Source organism: Cynocephalus volans, chromosome 5 (genome assembly GCF_027409185.1).
Source record: "Cynocephalus volans isolate mCynVol1 chromosome 5, mCynVol1.pri, whole genome shotgun sequence".
NCBI classification, from domain to species: Eukaryota; Metazoa; Chordata; class Mammalia; order Dermoptera; family Cynocephalidae; genus Cynocephalus; species Cynocephalus volans.
This window is the reverse complement of record NC_084464.1, coordinates 34,833,976-34,853,307: the sequence shown is the minus strand read 5'-3', so window position 1 is coordinate 34,853,307 and position 19,332 is coordinate 34,833,976.

The following is a 19,332-nucleotide window of genomic DNA, read 5'->3' as shown; positions in this document are numbered from 1 at the left end:
ACATTTCACAAAAGAAAGTGGATGCAAAATCATAAGACCCACTGAGAAAGAGAGTTCAATGGCAGCTACCCAGAATCAGCTTTAGCTTACTCTGAATTTTGTTCTTAGCAGACACAGTCTTTCTGTTTTTATTGGTACGTGAAGAACTTGAGGCAGAAAAAGAAGCCCATAGGGTAACAGGTGAAGAACACAGCAGAGTCCTGTGAAAGAGATGCATGGCATAGAAACTCCTGATTTTATTTTATTTTGTCTTTTTGTGACCGGTAAGGGGAACGCAACCCTTGGCTTGGTGTCGGCCGCACCACGCTCAGCCAGTGAGTGCACCGGCCATTCCTATATAGGATCCGAACCCGCGGCGGGAGCGCCGCGCGGCACTCTCCTGAGTGTGCCACCGGGCCGGCCCAGAAACTCCTGATTTTAAAGAGAAATGCCTTATTCTTCTGAAATCTCAGGAGTACCGCTCTGGTGCCCTTTTTATAAAACACACATATGAGTACATACTCACAATTAGTTTTCTTTTGGCTGTTGTAGCTAACAGCAGTTTTGATAATCTTATATAGTCATTTTAATATATGCTGCTGAGAAATACGTGATTATACACTTGAACAATTACTTTTTTAGACCCATATGGTTAAGATTTAGTATTTATTCTTTTTAAAATTAACCTTTTCTTATTGAGACCAGATGCTGTGTAATGCAGTGAATTTGTTGTTTCTCCATTTCATGGCATACACATAGTGTAAGTTTTACTAAGGAGGGAAGGAAAAGAAGAATATGAAATGAAGCATTATGTGTATTATTATAAAAAGGTACCAAGAAGTATGCATGAGATTTCAGGAGAATAGGCTCTTCTCTCCTGAATCAGACTTGTGTGAGGCTTTGAACACTGAGAAGGATTTTGATAACTGAACATGGCAGAGAAGGTTATATTTTTGTCATATCCTACTGTATTCTTTGCTTTTATCTGTTTTAGGCCGCCTTCTCCAATGCCCACCAAAACATATCTTACACATAACAGTCATAATTGTGGGGCAAGAAAAATAGAAACATAAAATGTCAGTAGCCACACAAAGAGTCTTAAAAAGGTTATCTTTATGATTTTACTTAATGTTATAAGCTGTAGGGAATTTGAGAAATTCAGAACAAAGAGCAATAAGTTACTTTGTGAACTAAAATTTCATTAACAAATGAAGGAATAAAAGGTACATATGCTTAAAAACAGAGGGGCGATATCACCCACCCATTCCTACCTCCTATCCAATTCATTGCAAAATGTGAGGGCTTGGGGAGGGGACTGGTGTCAAGATGAATGGAGATGCTACTGACCTTTGCTATCAGGAGCAAGGGACAGTAAACACCCTGCAAATTTTCAGGCACACCTCACAATGAAGAATTATCCTGCCCCAAATGCCAATATCAAGCCCGTTGCAAAACAATGGTAGTGATTAAATGATTTCTTCAAAATCAAACCATGTGTCTGCAGCCAGGACTCAGATTCTGCCTTCATAATCTCATACAGTATGTTCACTATTTGAGGATTTAAAACCATTATGTTTCTACAGTGAGGTATTTTATAAAAATATATTTTAAAAAAATTATAGAAGTAGACTTATTTTTAATTTTCAGTTTTGCTTTTATTTCCTACTTGCCTATTTGGCATTTAACCTGGGCTAACCAGTAGTGTTTTGTTCTACAAGTAAGAATTCAGACAATATAAGAAACTGAGAATTCTAGAAGTTGCTGTGTGCTTGGGCATGGAACTTTTTAAGGATATAAATAAATGTCATTTCACCAAGTAAACAGAAAGAACTATGGTGGCAAGCTCATGTCTGTTATTTTGTTATATAACTTTAGTCCCAAGTAAAATGATCAGTAAAATGTAGAAAGGTAACTCTTTAATTAAGAGGAAATTAATAGGGAAGTATTTGTATATGTGGGTTGGGAGAATATTTTATTTGTAAAGAACAGTCATTATCATCCTCTCTAATAGGATTATGTTATGAGAGAGGATTCTGGAGAAAATGTTCCTTGACTCTAAAAACATGAATTATGAAGGAATCCTAGCAGGTTGAAATATTTGGATTCTGCAGATTTCTTGAAAAGAAAATGAATGTCAAATATGCACATGTCTATAATCACTCTACAGTTAAAAGTATGCATATAAATAAGAGCATAAGCTTCATTTTAAAATATATATATTGGTTTATAAGAATGCATATACACACACTCTGTATGTTGTGATTTGTGGTTGGTTTGAGTTCTGCCAGGGATTTGAAGGTAGGGCATATTTTGCTCTCGTTCTTTCCCCAGTGATTAATTTACTAGGCGACATTGGGCAAATCCCTCATCTTTCCTGCATGTCAGCATCTTTACGTCCACTAATACATCTTGGGAGCCAGGGACATAGTAATCTGAATCTTCAGATAGTGACAGAGAGCATAATAATTTTCAGTGAAAGAAAAACTGTATTTTTTTCATTTTATTAACAATAATATACCATAGAGTATTTTTAGGATGTTGGGGCTTATTTAGTTCAGTTAGGTTATTTGGGGGGTTATGTTTGTTTTTGCCTTTATCTTATGTATTAACACGGCCAAAACTTACGTGACTGAGAGGGACTGTTCTAGATAAAGTCAGCAGGCAAACCTCCCATCCCATGTTCAATGCTCCTTTGTTCCCTGACAACATGACCTCAAGATTTCCACAGGGACACCTCAAACCAAAGTCATAAATTTGGGAACTATGCCATTTTTTTTAAAATGTTGATCTCTTACCAGTCACCTATATCAGTGTTTTATTGGTAAAATTTAATTTACAAGATGAACCAAACAGAAAATTAAGATGTGAGAAAGACTAATGGGGCTACAAAACACATACACCTTAATGTTCTCAGCATTTCATTTTGCTACAAAGGTCGCTGTATTAAAAATAATTTATACAGAACTTTTATTGTCTTTCTTTTGATCCCTATCTTCCCTTTTGAAATTAATTATATACAATTGTGTGAGTTATTTAAAAATAGCTCAGGTGCCCTTATGTTTTTCTTCTCCCTGAATCATACTAGTTCTAAAGATAAACTAACAAAACCACGCACAAAAATGGAAAATCCAAAATATATTTAAAGAGGTAATTCAACTAGGACAGAATGATGTGTAGATCCCCTGGGATATCTACGCCTTAACTGCATAGAAAAAGCAGTAAAAGCAAGAATGGTGGTGAACTGGAGAAAAATTAATCTTGTATCTCTGATGTCTTGGGCACTTGGAGCTCAGTTTTATAGGATAAAGTAACATCAGTTGAATTACTTAGAGTAGTGTCATTTCCCGTGAAATTTGGGTTATAGTTCCCATTCCACCTATAGGAAAACCCATCAGGGCTATTCAGCTATAAGCATCAAAAGAAAATATCTCGTCTTTACATTCAAACTTGTCTATGCAGCTAATAGCGCACATTTATTGCAGGCAACTTCTGATCCTCTGTGAAGTGTTTAAGCAATAAAGACTTTTGTGTCATTCTTTTTTGCATGGGGAAATCACTCAATATGTGAACAATTCCCTTTCAAACAGAGAACAGAGGCTAGAACTCTGGAGGGAAGAACATTTACTTACCCGTAAATAAGCACTATTAGAAGAGTAGAGCACCAAATCCTGTGGAATAGACAGAAAATAAAATTTTAAAGAAATTTATTTATTGTTTAATTGAAACATTGATTGTGCATATTTCTGGGGTAGAGAGTTACAAGTTAATACATGTATACAATGTGTAATGAACAAATCAGGGTAGTTAGCAAATTCTTTATAGCAAAAATGTATCATTTCTTTGTGATGAGATCATTCAAACTCTCTTCTAGAAATTTGAGAACATACAATAAGTTATAATTAATTATAGATGCCTAGCACTACTGTGCACTACTAGAATTTATTCTACCTACCTGAAAAAAAAGAAAACATGTAAAGTTATGAGAAGTTGAAAGTAGAATTGTAGTTACTAGAGGCTAGGAAGGGGAGAGAGAAGACGAGACAGCGAGAGGTTGGTTAATGGACACAAAATTATAGCTAGAAAAATATTTTGAGGGTAAAAACAGCAGCTATGTATAAGGATCCAGGTCAGTACAGATACTGGGTAATAGATTCACTCCTAAAGGTGAAAGGTAATAGGGTAATGGGAAAGGAAATGCTAAATGCAACCTTTCCCTACTTTGTAATTTTGCCTCCAGGTGACCTGGAGTGAAAGGATTTCTTGAGATAATTATAAACTTTGGATATGTGAAATCTCAACACAGTATTTAATATATTCTTGTTTAAAAAATAAAAACAAAAAACCCTGCTCATTGAACATGTGAAACTATTCCTTAAAATATGCTAAATGACTTTTAATGTATATCAAAAATATTGAACCAAAAAAATCTCTAAATTGTACATTTGTTGGCTTTCTTTTTCATTCCTTATCTATATATTCTAAGGTTTGAATTCAAAACGTTGTGTATACATCCACTAATGAAGCTGTTTTACAAATATTTCATTAATTTCACATCTATTTACTTTCATTAAAAAAATAACATGGTGAGATGAAAGGTACATATTTCTGAATACATAAGAGGGCTGAGCAACTGAGATAGGAGGTGCTGTTTCCCTAGACTCAGGTTTCAGAACACACCTCTGGGTTAGGAGCTACACCCCAAGGTCTCAGGCCCTTCCTCTAGGTCCTCCCCTAGAGGAGAGTTACTGTGGCTAGTTGCAACTATTTTCAGCACCAACACAGGGAAATTGAGACCCCAAGGGGCTGTCTTATGCAAATCCAGTGGCTGGGCATGCTCAGTAGAGAGAGGGTATATAAACCCTGGTAACCGGGCATGCTCAGTGGAAGGGAGTTTATCCTTTGAATGACCTTCCACTAGGGGTGCTAAAGAGCACAGAATATTCTTGAATATGTCTGGTGCATGTGATAGGATTTGGCCAATGAACACGCTCCAAAAAGAGACCAGGTAAGGGTGTGAAAGAAGATCCTATGTAACAGGGAGCTACCCCATTAACTGAATATTCATTAGTGTGAATATATATTAGATAGCAAAATTACAAAACTCAAATCCCAGCAGAAGGCAGGGCTGTTGCTTACCCTCCTAGAGCCAGTCAACACTCTGCCTGTGGAGTGTCTCTCTTTTTTTTTTTTTTTGTATCAAACTTACTTTCATCAAGATGCTGTTCACTTTCCTGGGGCCAACCTGCACTTCTCTGGCTGAAATGTGTATACTTTACTTTTGTGTTAAGGTTACTTGTAGCAGGTGGCTGCTCATTCTCTTGAGCCAGCCTGCACTCTGTTCTAAACTTTAAGTATGTATTTCTTACTATTGTATTAAACTTGGTGTGTGCACTGCCCAGCCTCTGGAGCTAGGATGCACTCTCTCTGTGGAACCTATATTTCTTATCTGTTCCATTAAACCTGATCTCACTTTCTACAGTAACTCTGCTCTTGAATTCTTCCCCGTGGCATAGTCAAGAACCTGGTAAGAGAAGCGGGTGAGTTGAGGCCAGCTGTCAGGCCCTCCAATACTCTTCCTTTGATATCACAACCAGTCACCTTATATTAGGCCAAATCCCTGGTCAACATTACAAGTCCTCAATTATGTCCACATGAGCAATCTGAAAGAGAGCAGGCTTGGCCAATGATGAAATTCTCAAACAGGTATTACAAATTATTTGGACAAGTTTTTTCAATGGCTACTTTAGAGAACTTGACAATAAAAAAATATTTAATCCTAGACTTCAAGACACTTAAAAGTCCAGAGATTTCAGAACTATCTAATTAACCAAACTGGAAAATTTGGGAACAAGCCAGGATTTACTTCTTTATTAAGAAATAAATGTTCAACAGTTACTAATTTGAGCATTTAGCTAAATTTTCACTGATTAACTTGGTTAAACTCTCCTTTTTTAATTCTCCCGAAACATTTACCTTTTCTACCACCTACTCTTCAATCAACACCTGATCATTTTAAACTTGTATTACTTCAAAATGTAATTCCTATTTGAGACTACTTCTCAATCTTCAGTCTTCTCTTACACGAAACTATCTTTAAAACAACTTCCAGTTAAATGTTCCCTTTATAAAAAAAATTTAAGTATTGCTAATTATGAAGAACAAAAGAATTATGTTATATGTACAATAAACTTCTAATTATAAGTTTTTTGAAGTAGAACTATTGAGACTAAGTTTATTGTTACCAAACTGAATGGAGTCTGTTTGACTGCCACACAATCAGAAAGCCAAACACTGAAGCACAGATCTTGGCAACAGAGAAAAGGTTTATTCGCAGGATGGCCAAGTGAGAAGAGAGAGAATTATATCTCAAATCCATCTCCTCAGTGGGAAAGAAGACATATTTATGAGGACGTGGTTAGAGATGGTGCAAGGCATGGGGATCTCAACTGGTTAAACGGTTTGAGGGAGTTCCCCAGCATCGTGCACAGGCCCAAGCTGTCTGCATGCCTTTGCATATTCAGAAACACAGCAGCATTAGTGTTAGGAGGACCTGGAGGTGGAGTCTTCACTCTGACTTTAGATGTCACCCATCAGACATTTGCACAGGCTCAGTATTAAGGTCTGCGCACCCAAATGGCCTAGCCCAATTAATGCTGGGCCAAGCTAACTTCAATGGTCCTGCAAAAATAAGACCTTAGGCGTGCAGCTTCTGCATCAGAGGTGTTATCTTAAAAGGCAGATAGGAAGAAACAATGAGAGATTAGTTATAGAAATTTACAGAAACTTACTAAAAGAATGAGCAATTTAAACAGAATAAATTTTAACTGAAAAGCCACAGTTACATTATGAGCATTTTTTAACGTTTTTATTTTTACATCACCCCACAAAAGTTCTTTAATGTTGATCAGAGATAATTTTTCTCACAGTGGCTGTTGTCCATAGATGGAATATCATCTTGTTTCCTCAACTGGATTGTTCTTGAGAAAGACCATGATCAATACCTTTAGCAATATCTCTAATTACACACACAATACAGTTATATCACATAAAGACTATTCAGTTCATAATTTTTTTTCTTAATAGTCTTGAATAGCTGTACAACTTTTCAGATGATTTCTCTCCCTCCCTATTTTTAATAACACGGAATTTATCCAAAAACATATTTAAATAATACACTGTAAGGAACATTTCTACATTACAGTTTCAGGCATAGGATATGTTGGTCAAAGGTTACAAAGTTTCAGTTATGCAGGATGAATAAGTCTAGAGATTCAATGTACAGCATTCTGACTATAGTTAATAATACTCTTTCACATACTGGAAATTTGCTAATAGAGTAGATTTCAGGTGATGTCACACATACAGAAAAAGGTAACTATGTGAAGAGATGGATATGTTAATTATCTTACCTGTAGCAATCACTTTACTATGTATATGTACATCAAAACATCATGTTAGGCACACTGCACCAGCACCTCAGGGCCCACCTGGGGACCCGAGGCATGGATCTGCAGACTGAAACCCCCTCCCACAACCAGGCACACTGCCAGTGCCAAGGAACATGCCAAAAACATCACTTCCATGTGCGTGTCCCACCACAGCCACCACAATAACTATGGCTGCCGCGAAAGTAGCTAGAAGCCACAACCACCATGCAGATGGTGTGCCAGGCACTGGAGTGCGTTGACAGAAGGAAAATCACCAGCCGAGATAAAGAAAAGAGGAAGATGTTTCTCTCCACAAAGCCCATTCCAGAGTGACAGAAGAAGCATCTGCTCTATGATAATGTTGGGTGACCTGATCATACCTCTCAGCATTGGACAGACCATGTAGGCAGCAAATCAACCATTATTCTTTCAGAAGGAGAGAAGACATCTAGGGTAATTAGAAGGGGGAGGGGGAAGAGAGAGGGGGATGGGACAAGATTGGACAAGGGGCATAAAGAATAATTATGATTTGTAATAATACATATGCTAGTAATATTGATTTGATCAGCATATCTCAACATTGAACCCCCAAAGTATGTATAATCAATTTTGACTCAATAAAAAAATTTTTTTAAATAAAATAAATAAATAAATAACATGATGTTAATTACCTTAAATCTATACAAATTTTATTAAAATTTTTTTATTAAAAATAATTTCAGACAAAGGAAGTTTACTTGACACAACAGGTCTGGTCAGAGACTATTTTATAAAATTAATTTGAATCATGACCATGCTTGGATGAATACAAATCATAACATTTTGTTTGGAGTACCTTTGCCCAGCAAGCTGTATCATGAGCCAGCATTTACCCCTTTCACTCTTGTGTATCTGGGCCACTTCCTCATGCTGGAAGCCCTCTCATTTTTAAACTTTGTTTACCTTCAGGGTGTTACTCAGTTTTATAACTTTATCATTAAGAACAGCTGGAACAAAAGATGGCCACCATGGGACCAAAAAAAAGAAAGATGGAAAACCTAGTAAAGAAAATGATGCATAGACAGAAAACACCTTTGATAGCAATATCTTCACACCAGTCTTTCACTACTCACCACTCACCATGAAGTTCCTTCTTACTCCTCAGGTGAGTAAAGTAACTTTCATTGCATTATATTTTATGTACAAAGTGTATTTATTTACTTTTGAATTGTTATTTATTATTTACGCATACTTCTGCAAGTAAAATATTTTCCTGTGAGTAAAACTTGGGCTAGAATTAGATACATCTTATTTTTCCCTACTAAAATTGATGGAAATCTGTTTTCATTTAATAGTTTGTAACAGAGTAGCAAGGTATTCAGGAACAAATCAATGTCATTGAAATTTAACATTATGTGAAAAAAGGCAGATTACAAAATGCTATCTCCTTTATAATTGTGTGTATTTTTATATATTACATAATTTTTTAAATCTGAAAAAAAAAATTCCTACAAGCAACCAATGTTTTTTGTTTAGGCATGTATATCTTGGTTCTTTAAAAAATGCTTTTTGCCAGATTTTGCCTAAATCGTATAGGCAATTAGGACTTCAGTGGTAGTTCTGAAGGTAGAGATTGCACAGTTGAAAGTTTGGTATCCATCAGGTCACCTTGAGGGAAGACATGGGGTGGAGCCAAATACTCTGTGGTTGCAACCTAATTGTTGTCTGTCTTGAAGTTTCTCATGCCAAGTATTTCCAAGTAATCATTCCAAGTTTTAGCAAGTATTTACTAGCTCTCTCAGTGAAAAATCTTACAACATAGAAAAAAAAAAAGCACGCTTTATTCCCATCCCAACCCCCATGAAAACGATTAAACTTATGGATCCAATATTTATCTTGAGCTTTTCATATTTGCTTTTGGCTTTGATGATGGGAAGAATGTTATCATTAACCTCTCAACACAAAGATGTAGTCTGAGGTTAGAATTTTTCTTGAACAAATGCAAGGAAAAGTATTATCTCTCCTAATAAAAATATTGAAGCTTCTTTTTTATATGAACAAGTGATAATTAAGAATGATAACATATCTGAGTGCTTATGTCTGCTGCCTAAAAGCAATATTTGAAATTTCCTAAGCTTGATGCAATAACAAAACATTTCATTCTTATTAGATTCTTTTAAAATAAAAAATAATCTAATATTTATTTTGTTTGCCTCCTTTGCATATTGTAAATAACCCACTCAATTTTCAGGAACTTAAAATATCATCTAATTTTTTTAATGTGAATTTACTAGTTTTAGTTCATAGATTCCACAAAGAGTTAGAAGACCTTTATAGCCTACCTCAAAATAAAACAGAATTTCAACACCAGAAATATTTTGAATATTGTTTTATGGATTCCCCAAAATGAGCTAGGTAGCATATTAAATAAAGTAAGTTTTATTTTTAGATTGGTACATTTAAAAAAATAATAATGCTGCAAACACTTTTAAGGCAGGTAACATGAATTATATTGAGTGTAAGGAGGAAATAAATATTTTGATATTTTAGTCACAGGTCTTCCCTGAGTCCAATAGTAGTATAATTCTTTAAAAAGTAATGGAAGGGTGGGTCAACTAAGATTTGTTGATCAGCATTTATAGCATGGGCAATAAATTTGGTAGTTTATATGTAACATCACATAGATTCTTTACAATGACATAATACTAAAATTATTAGACCATGTGTTCATTTTATATTACTGTTATAACAAATCAGTACAAATTTAGTGGGTTAAAACACTACCAATATATTAATTTAGAGTTCTGAAGATCTTAAGTCTTAATGGGTCTCACAGGGCTAAAATCAAGGTGTGGGCAGGGCTGCATTCCTTCTGGAGGCTCTAGAGGAAAATGCTTTGCCTCACCCTTTCCAGCTTCTTGAGGCCACCCACATTCCTTAGCTCCATCTTGAAAACCAGCATTGGCATTATTCCTAACTTTCCTTCCATTGTTGTCATAGCTCCTCCTCCTCTTCTGACTTTTCTGCTTTCCTTTCTAATTTATAACACCTTGGTGATAACATCCATATAACCCAGGATAATCTCTCCATTTCTTAATCTAATTCTTAATTAAATCACAGTCTGCAAAGTACCTTTTGGCATGTATGGCAACAAAGTCCCAGATTCTGGAGATTAGGACATGGGCATCTTTGAGGGTCATTATTCAGCCTATGGCAGATTATATTACAGATGACTAAGGTCACAAAATATGAGGCCGAAACACACATAGAAAATTAGGCTGGAATTGAAATAAAATATGTATGAGTAGAAAATGTAGGTTCATCAAAGCTCAAGTACATCCTATTATGTCACCCTGATGATTCATATATAATACAAAATATATGATTCATATATATAATTAAAGTATCTGTAAGTCATTTTTAGATTCCTTAATCTGATAAGTATTTATAACTTTCTCATTATGAACAAACAACATGCATCTGTCTACTGTTTGGATTTCTGTCCAAATGGGACTTTTTTTTTCCAAAAATGCTTTAAACACTTTATAACTAATTGCCATTTTCACCCTAAATTAAAAAACTGAAAGGAAACATTAGAGATACCATTAGAGATAACATTAGAAAGTGTAACATAAATGAGTCATTTGAATGCATGATTATCACAATGAGGTTATGGATAAAAATACTTAATCGATATCTAGTAACTTTTGGCATATCACTTCATTCTAGAAATTTTGACCTTTGACTGTGTTTCCTTCTTACCCAAGGAAAGGAAAAGAAAGGAAGATTTGCACATTTGCCATTACCTATTGCAATTCAGAGGTATTGGGAACAATAGCCAGTTAAGAGAGCTGCTGCTGGTGATGGTCTGTCCTATTGGCCTTGAATGATCACCATGGGGTGTTTTTCTCTAACTGTTGGAAAGGGTAAGTCAGAGTTTACCATTCTCATTAATCCAGGCTTCCAAGGGGCCCTGGGCAAAAAGCTTTAGAATGGATCAGAACGCAGCTTTCATGACCTTTCTTCTGAGCAAGGATCTTAGCAAGGGAGGGAGACCTCATGTAAGTCTCAACCTCCACAGGAGGTGATTTTCTCATTCCTATTTGGGGTTGAAAAGAACCGTATCGAAGTCAATTCAGCAGGGAGAGTAAAAAGGTCATTGAGACAGTATTCTCATGTCAGGTATTCTCAATACAAACTGAGTGAATCCAGCTTTAATTTTCTGCTCATCAATCTATGTGGTGTGGTTGAATTTTGAATTTTTATTAATGGGTATGTTGGATATCTTCATCACTTTTCCTATAAAACAGTTTTGATAAATAGTCAGTGAGGAAGAATTGGTATTGGATGATTATGTAACGTCCTTAATTCACTGGAGGTGTCTTTGTTTTAATATTTGGCATTTTTATTGGGACAAATAATAAGAGATGGAGTAGGAAAATCCAAGTTGTGTTTTGGTATAGTGGAGGATCAGATGTGCAGAACAAAGTCAGAGAGTTTTCTGTCTCTTTGTTTTCATCTGTCTCTGACATTACCATGGCTTAAAAGAACAAAGTCTTATTTCTGGTGAAGAAGAGTCCAAAGATATGGAATGTAATAGAAATAAAGTGCCTTGGAGGGAGGGCACATCTATGACAAAGCCAACTGTTTTCTGTATATGTTCTCAGTGTTTCATGAAAACATAAAACAGAAGAAATTAAATGGTTGTACCACACATAAATTCTTGGAACTTCTGTGAGTTTTAGCAAGATTTAACCTCAGCTTGGACAAATAAAAGATGCCAAAGTACTTTATCATTTGCATTTAGGTTTTACCCCACTCAGTAGGAATTTTTCAGATGATTGCATTGGTATCCATAGCAGATCTATGAGCAAGTATTGTTCAGTCTTTCTATATTAATCTCACTTTAACAAGAAGTGTTTTCATGGGAGCTCATATCATTTAGGTCAAACCAACAGGATCTTAACCGCATGAACATGAGTAAGCGGTAACCATTGAATGCTATCATGTTTTCTCTTTAGTTGAATACACACACACACACACACACACAACCCTGATTTTAGAGCATTTGGGGAAATATCTAAGTAATTATAAGACTGAGTGCTCTGTTTATAATTAAAAACTGAGTTATGCTAAATGATGGTGATAAAATAGAGAGTAACATTCTTATTTCATAAGAATCAGCAGTCTAGAGGGAAAAAAGCATATACATTCCTATATTCTCTTACAGTAAATGTTTATTTTACTTTAGGAGTGTTGTAATGAAGGAGCTAAGTTTAACAAGGAATTCTATTATAGAGTAGCAAAATATAACCAATAATATCAACACAATCCTCCAGTATCAAGCAATCTGTCATGGCCTTAACTGCTTGCCTAATTCTATTTTGCCCTCTGGATAGAAACATGTCTCAGATTCTCTAAAAGTCTTGCCTTGTGGTTTTTTTATTTATTTTTATTTTTGTTTAACCAGTAAGGGGATTGCAACCCTTGGCACGGTGTAGTCCACACCACACTCAGCCAGTGAGCACACCAGCCATCCGTATAAAGGATCCAATCCCACAGCCTCGGCGCTCCCAGCGCCACACTCTCCCAAGTGAGCCACGGGACGGCCCTTGCCTTGTGATTTTTGCAAGCTCATTATTCATGACTCTTTCTTCTAGCAATCTTGATCTTATTTTGAAGCCACCCCTAGTCTTGAAGTTCTGATGGGGTCATCCAACACTTTTGCTCCATGAAGAGATGTGAGATTCAGGCCTGGACAATCTGTTTAATCCACTCTCTACCACAGTAATAGATTCAAGGATTGGTTCCTGACCTATGTAAATAAGATTTTTTTTTTTCCTGAAATTACTAGGTAAGAGGCAGTAATAAAAAAAAAAAAAAAAAGAGGTTTACCAATTACAGTTGGTAAACCAGCTGTAGGGAGGTGGGAAAGGATGGAGAGTGTAGAGGTGGGAAGCCCTGATTTGTTGTGTCTGCTGGTTTCTCACAGAGTAAACACTCCCCACTTTGGATGATTTCAAGCTACCAAGCTGACACCACTGAATACAAAGTTTTCTTTATAGTCCTCCAAATCTAATGGTCAGTACTATGCCCTGAAGAATGAAGTTTGCTTTCCTCTTAGGCTGTTATATTAACATGTTATTCAAAACATCCGTGCATGTACAACCTTCTAAGTGAAATGACCCAGCTCACAGCCCCTGAGAAGAAACAGCCTTGTATAAAACAATGAAATCTCCCCTCCATCTGCAAATGAATAGTCAGGAGTGGGTGTTCACCAAGGGTAGTCAACCTACTAGCTGTACAGAAACGATGATATGATAAGCTAGGCCAATACAATTCACTTTCTCTGGGATTTTAATTAAGTGCATAGAAAATCAAGCACTTGGTAATCATTTCTGAAGATTAAAAGAGGCATAGACAGAGAAGCCATGAGGAAGTGTTGGGGCTTTAAGGTAGAGGATATGGGAAGTTTAAGCTATAAAGGTAGAAATTCAGGAAAAAAACAAAGACATTAAGATAGGAGTCTTATTTACCCTGAGACACACAGATAGAACAGCTGGCTACTAGAACTGCTTCAATTCCTGTCAACACTCTTGTTGTCCCAGATCTGGACTACATATATTCTTAAGAGAAGCTCTTTTTATGTTGAGGCCACTTGAGTGAGAGTCTTAAACATTAAGTAAACAAAAAGACTACATAAAACATGAGTTTGTACCAGGAATGAGGTTTAAGCAGGTAGAAATGGTGGATTAATTAAAATTGCTTAGGCCATTCACATGGCTTTTATCCTGGAATGAAATGCTAACATTTCATGCTACATGATGCAGCTAATGCAGTCATGATCTCTGATTTTCTTGAAAATAGTTAGAGAAGAGGACTCTCTTCACTGCAAAAGAAGTAAGGCAGCAAGCTAATACCCTAGTAGTTACTCATCCTGTTAAATATATTACCATCCCAAAATAAATGGCCTTACAGTACCAGCCATGGAAACCACGTGTTTCAAGGTTAGTGAACTGTTCTAGAAAATGAAATAGATGTTCGAGATCAGAACAAACGAATGGTCCTTGGCTCCAGCTGCTGAGAAGTTAAATTTCTTCCTATTTCCCCCTTTCATAAAAGTTAGCTGTGGTGACAGTTTAGATATTTTACACTATTGTATATCACTTGTTTAGTGATGTTTGGTTGTGTAAATTACCAATTGCAAAGGGGAGACAAGAAAAACTAATGTGTTTCAAAGGAATTATTTGAAATAATAGCTAACATTCCACATGCCAAGTACCCTTCTAAGTACTTCAGGTATACATATTCACTTAATCCTCCCCAAAATCTCATAAAGTAGGTGAGAAGCATATCCATTTTATAAATTAGTAAAGAATAAAGACATTAAGACAATTGTCCAGATATTAAATATTAGAGACAATTTTCATAGCCAGACAGTCGAGCTTCAGACCCATTGTCTTGACCATTACCCAGTGGACTCCAAGATCATCACGTAGGTTTGATGTGACCTTTTGGCATTGCCTCTGGAGGCAGTAGATGGAGTTGACACAAGATTAACAGCCTCTTATTTGCAGGTGTCAGTATATTTACAATGCATGTGATAGATGGAATGTGTCAGATGGGGGCAACCTTGAAATTGTGTGCCTGGAATGTAGACAGTTTGCTTTACTGATTAGCAGGAACTAAACTCTGTTAGACATGTCACATACCTTGTTCACCATGACTACAGTGCTTACCAGGCTAAACTGCTTTCCATAAATCTTACCGCACAGGATTTCACCTCCTTAGCTATCCCCAACTGAACCAAGATGTGGGACACCGGACTCAAAAGCAGCCAATCCAAAAGCTGATGAGGAAACTGTTATGTGGCCTGGCTGGCAAAAGATGAGCTCGGCAAATGAGATTCTCTGGAGAATCAGAACTAGGAAATTCTAAAAGAATGAGTCATTTAGCTTAGTTAAATGTTGTAGAAATAAGCCTGGTAATATGATGATCAGCTTTGCCAAAGTTATGAGGTAACAGAAACTATGAGGAAGCAGAGCAATCAGGTAGAGAAAATATATAAAGTGAAAGGTAAGGAAACTATTCTCTCCATAGGACATGAAAAGCAAGCATGTGGAGAGTATTTGAGTCACATTGTTTCCACAACCGGATGTCCAATAAAAACCCCAAATCATCGCTGTTGAAATCTCCAGAAGTATCATGTGTCTAGGAATACCTTTCCCTTTGAAACTCCATTAAATGGTGGCCATGTCAATAGATCTTCATCTTGTTTGCTCAAGTATTTTTTTTTTTCTTGTAAACAAAAGCTACTGCCTAAGACAATAAAGATGCATTCAGAATCATTCGGAACCCACTTTTATTGTCTTAAATAGTAACTTCTGGTAGCTAATATTTCCTAGCTCCTCCAAGGCAAGGGTTAGTAATTCACTCTGGGATTCTGTCAGTGACATCTTCAGCAGTTCTTAGAATGCCACTGGCATGTGACAGCCTTTGAAGAAGTAGTCTTTGTTTTCCTATGAACTTGTCTGGACTTCAAAGAACAGAAGCTAGCCAAATTAGAATAATGATTAGCTGCAATAATAAAGAAACTGGTCTCTTGCATGAAATGGACCTTAGATATGGAATCAAAAAAGAAACAATTCTTCTAAGAATCTATTTATGGAGAAACTGGAAAAATATTTGGTTTGATTTTAATTGTTTTCTTGATTCCAACTTCTCCACAGTAAATTAAAATTAAACAGAATCATTTATCTATTTGTCAAAAATAATGCAACTGATATCTTCTTTTCCTTAGCATTTCAGATGAATTTCCTAAGTACCATTACACTGTGCTACATACCAAATTTTTTGTTGACCCTCAATTTTCTCCTTTTAGGAAGCTAAACCCATGGCATTCCTTCCAGATATCTTTTTACATCTGGCAGTTAGCTGGTTGTAGCATTCCTTTAGAGTTTCCAAACTGATCGTGTCATGAAATTTGTTTCATTCTGTTTTAGAGTTTGTGATTAACAGCAATCTAGCTTAGAAAGAAGTTAGGAGTTGTAAGATTGATATATAGTAGCTTAAAATTTATAAAACAATTTTAAATCAAATATCTTGTTTTCTGTTGTGATAGCTAACTTTTGAAATGACATGGCATTTATTACTGTTTCCATTTCAGGTATATTAGTAAGAATGGTTTATATTGCAATTGACAGAAACATCAACACAAAATGAGCAAAACAATAAAGGAACTTTTAGATGATTGAAAATGTCTAATGGCAGATCTGGCTTTAGGCAGTTCTATTGGACTCTGCATTTCCTACCCTGGTATTCTCTGGTTATTTCCTCTCCATGTGTTAGCTTTCTCTGCAGGTGAGTTTTCCATATGGTAGGAAAAAGGCTGCAGAAATCACAGTCCTCACATCTGCTCACCCCACCGTTTGCTTGACCTGACCAAAGGGCTTTCTTCCTCCAACTTTACACTGAAGTTCTAGACTTCTCTGACTCAACCAGCTTAGGTCAACTGCAGAAACCTAAAAAAGTCATCCAATTGTCACGCATTGATCCGTTTAGGCCTGGATTAGATGCTTATCACTCAGCCACTCTTTGTGAATATGGAATTGGTTTAAGCTGGGTGGATGAAGCAATCTCCCCTGGAGATGAGGCAGGGAGGGTGATCTCAAACTAATTGCATGGCTGGTACCCAGTGACAGAGGAGTGGCAGTATGCTGAGATGGCTTTTTGACATTGTGTACTATGACAGGTGAGGAGGTCACCAAAAGTGTGGACTCTGAGAGTGTGATTTGGATTTCTGCTCCCGACCTGGAAGTTGTAAGACCTTGGTCAAGTCACTTCATTGACTTAAGACTCTTTCTCCACTCATAACATGAGAATAGTACTAATGCCTATCTCTCAAAAAGGAAATGATGAATATTTGCCAAGTATTTTTGTAAACTATCATGAGCTAAATAAATCCCCTTCATTAGTTTACTATGGTTGTTATCATGACTATTGTTATTATTTAAATAAATTTTTTTATACTTAAAGATACAAGAATGCATCAGACATATAATAAGAACTCTGAAGTCTTAAGTATTTCTTCTAAGTGAATCAAGTACTTATGAAAAATTTAATTTCACCAGGATTTTCCAGTGTTTTGGAACAAAGTGCAGAAATTTAGAATAGCTATTACTAAGGCACAGATGATCCTCTAGTCAAAATATTTGGGAAATATTAAGTTAAGCAAGAGTAAATTGGCTCCCTGCAATAAGACTTTTTAGAATCTTTAATATGCTAATATTAAATGTGAATCTTTAAGATTCATATTATTGCATTCTGTCAGAAAAATTTTATTATAAGATCATTTAGGAGGGATGAAATATTAGAAAAGTGATTGTCAACTGGGGACAGTTTTTCCTCCAGGGGACATTAGGCACTGTCTGGAGACATTTTTGATGGCTACAAATGGGTGAGTATTCTTTTCATGTAGTGGTCCATGCTAAATAGCCTGCAATGCACAGGACAGCCTCCTACAAGAGACAGTTATCCAGCCCGAAATGTCAATAGTGTCACAGATGAGAAAACCTGCCTTAGACTAATGATATATGAAAATAACTGCGGGGAATACTGATTTTTATGAATGATGCCAGGTTTCCTAACTCTAAAGAATAGTGTAATCACCTAATTTTCAAATGGCTCACCATCAATTTGACCTTTATTCAATATGAGGATATATACCCTAGTAATGGAAGTGTACCAAAACACAGTGAGGTTAAATCCTAAACCATGGCCAAAATATGCCTAACAGGGTTACCGCAATAGATTATATTTATCACGATAATGGAAAAATTTATTATTATGCTAAAACTTTAATCTATTACCGTACATTTTTACGTGGAATCAGTCAAAATGTGCTTCTCAAACAGCAGCAACTACATACTAACACGTATCATTTTGAAAACCACTTGATTCTTTTCATACAACTTTTCCATCTCTGTTCTGATTCCTTCCACCATCATCACATTTTTGAGGCAAATTGCTCAGATAAAATTACCTGGGCTTTTAAAGAGGAGTTTTTTAATGGTGTAGCACAATTTGGTTCTGTTCTGAAAATCTGACAAAGTGGTTCAAATAGGAAGTTTTTATTAACTTTGTAAACTTTCGTTCAATTGCTCTGTATGAAACTTTATATTTAATAATAAATACTACTTAAAGTATATAATATTATTTAACAATAAATACTTGATGGTAAAATGGTTTTCTATGATTTAAGGTACTAGATTAAAATAATAAAAATTTAAGAATCAAAAACTTGAATAAATTCAGGGGAATCAAATCAGAATTAAAACTTGTTAAAAGCGCTCTATGAGTGGATAGCACTGCCTTTGAGACATACCGATACTGTGATATTACAGTGAGCTCCTGATTATTGGGCCATTCTCTGACTGGCTTGTCTAGGAAAGTCCTTCTTTAACATGGACATAAATTTAAACCTTTAAAGACAAACAAGCAAACAACAACAACAAAATCCTGTGGCATCTCTTAGTTTTTTTTTTCCCCCATCCTTATCCTTCCAAAATCAAATCAGACAGGGAAACTGAGGTAACAGGATAATTTTACGCACAAGGCAACCGACGCCGAAAGGATTTGACAGGCTTAAGTGTCAGAGTCAGGTGTAAAGCAGCTCTGCTGATATTTAATCACAGCTCTTTTCACAAATAATATTGTCTTAATTACGGAACTCCTGGAGCACAAGACTGATCTAACTCATGCAATCTTTAAGGAAGCTGTTAATCTTTGTCTGTTATCATTACAAAGTAGAAGGGTAAATACATGTCAAATGAGATCATTAATCACTCTCATTTCTTTCTTCTTTTTTTTTTTTTTTTTCCTAGAAGAATGACATGATTAGCAGAAAGAGTAGGCCAAGTGAGGTAACAGGTCTAGTAAGGGAGTAGTG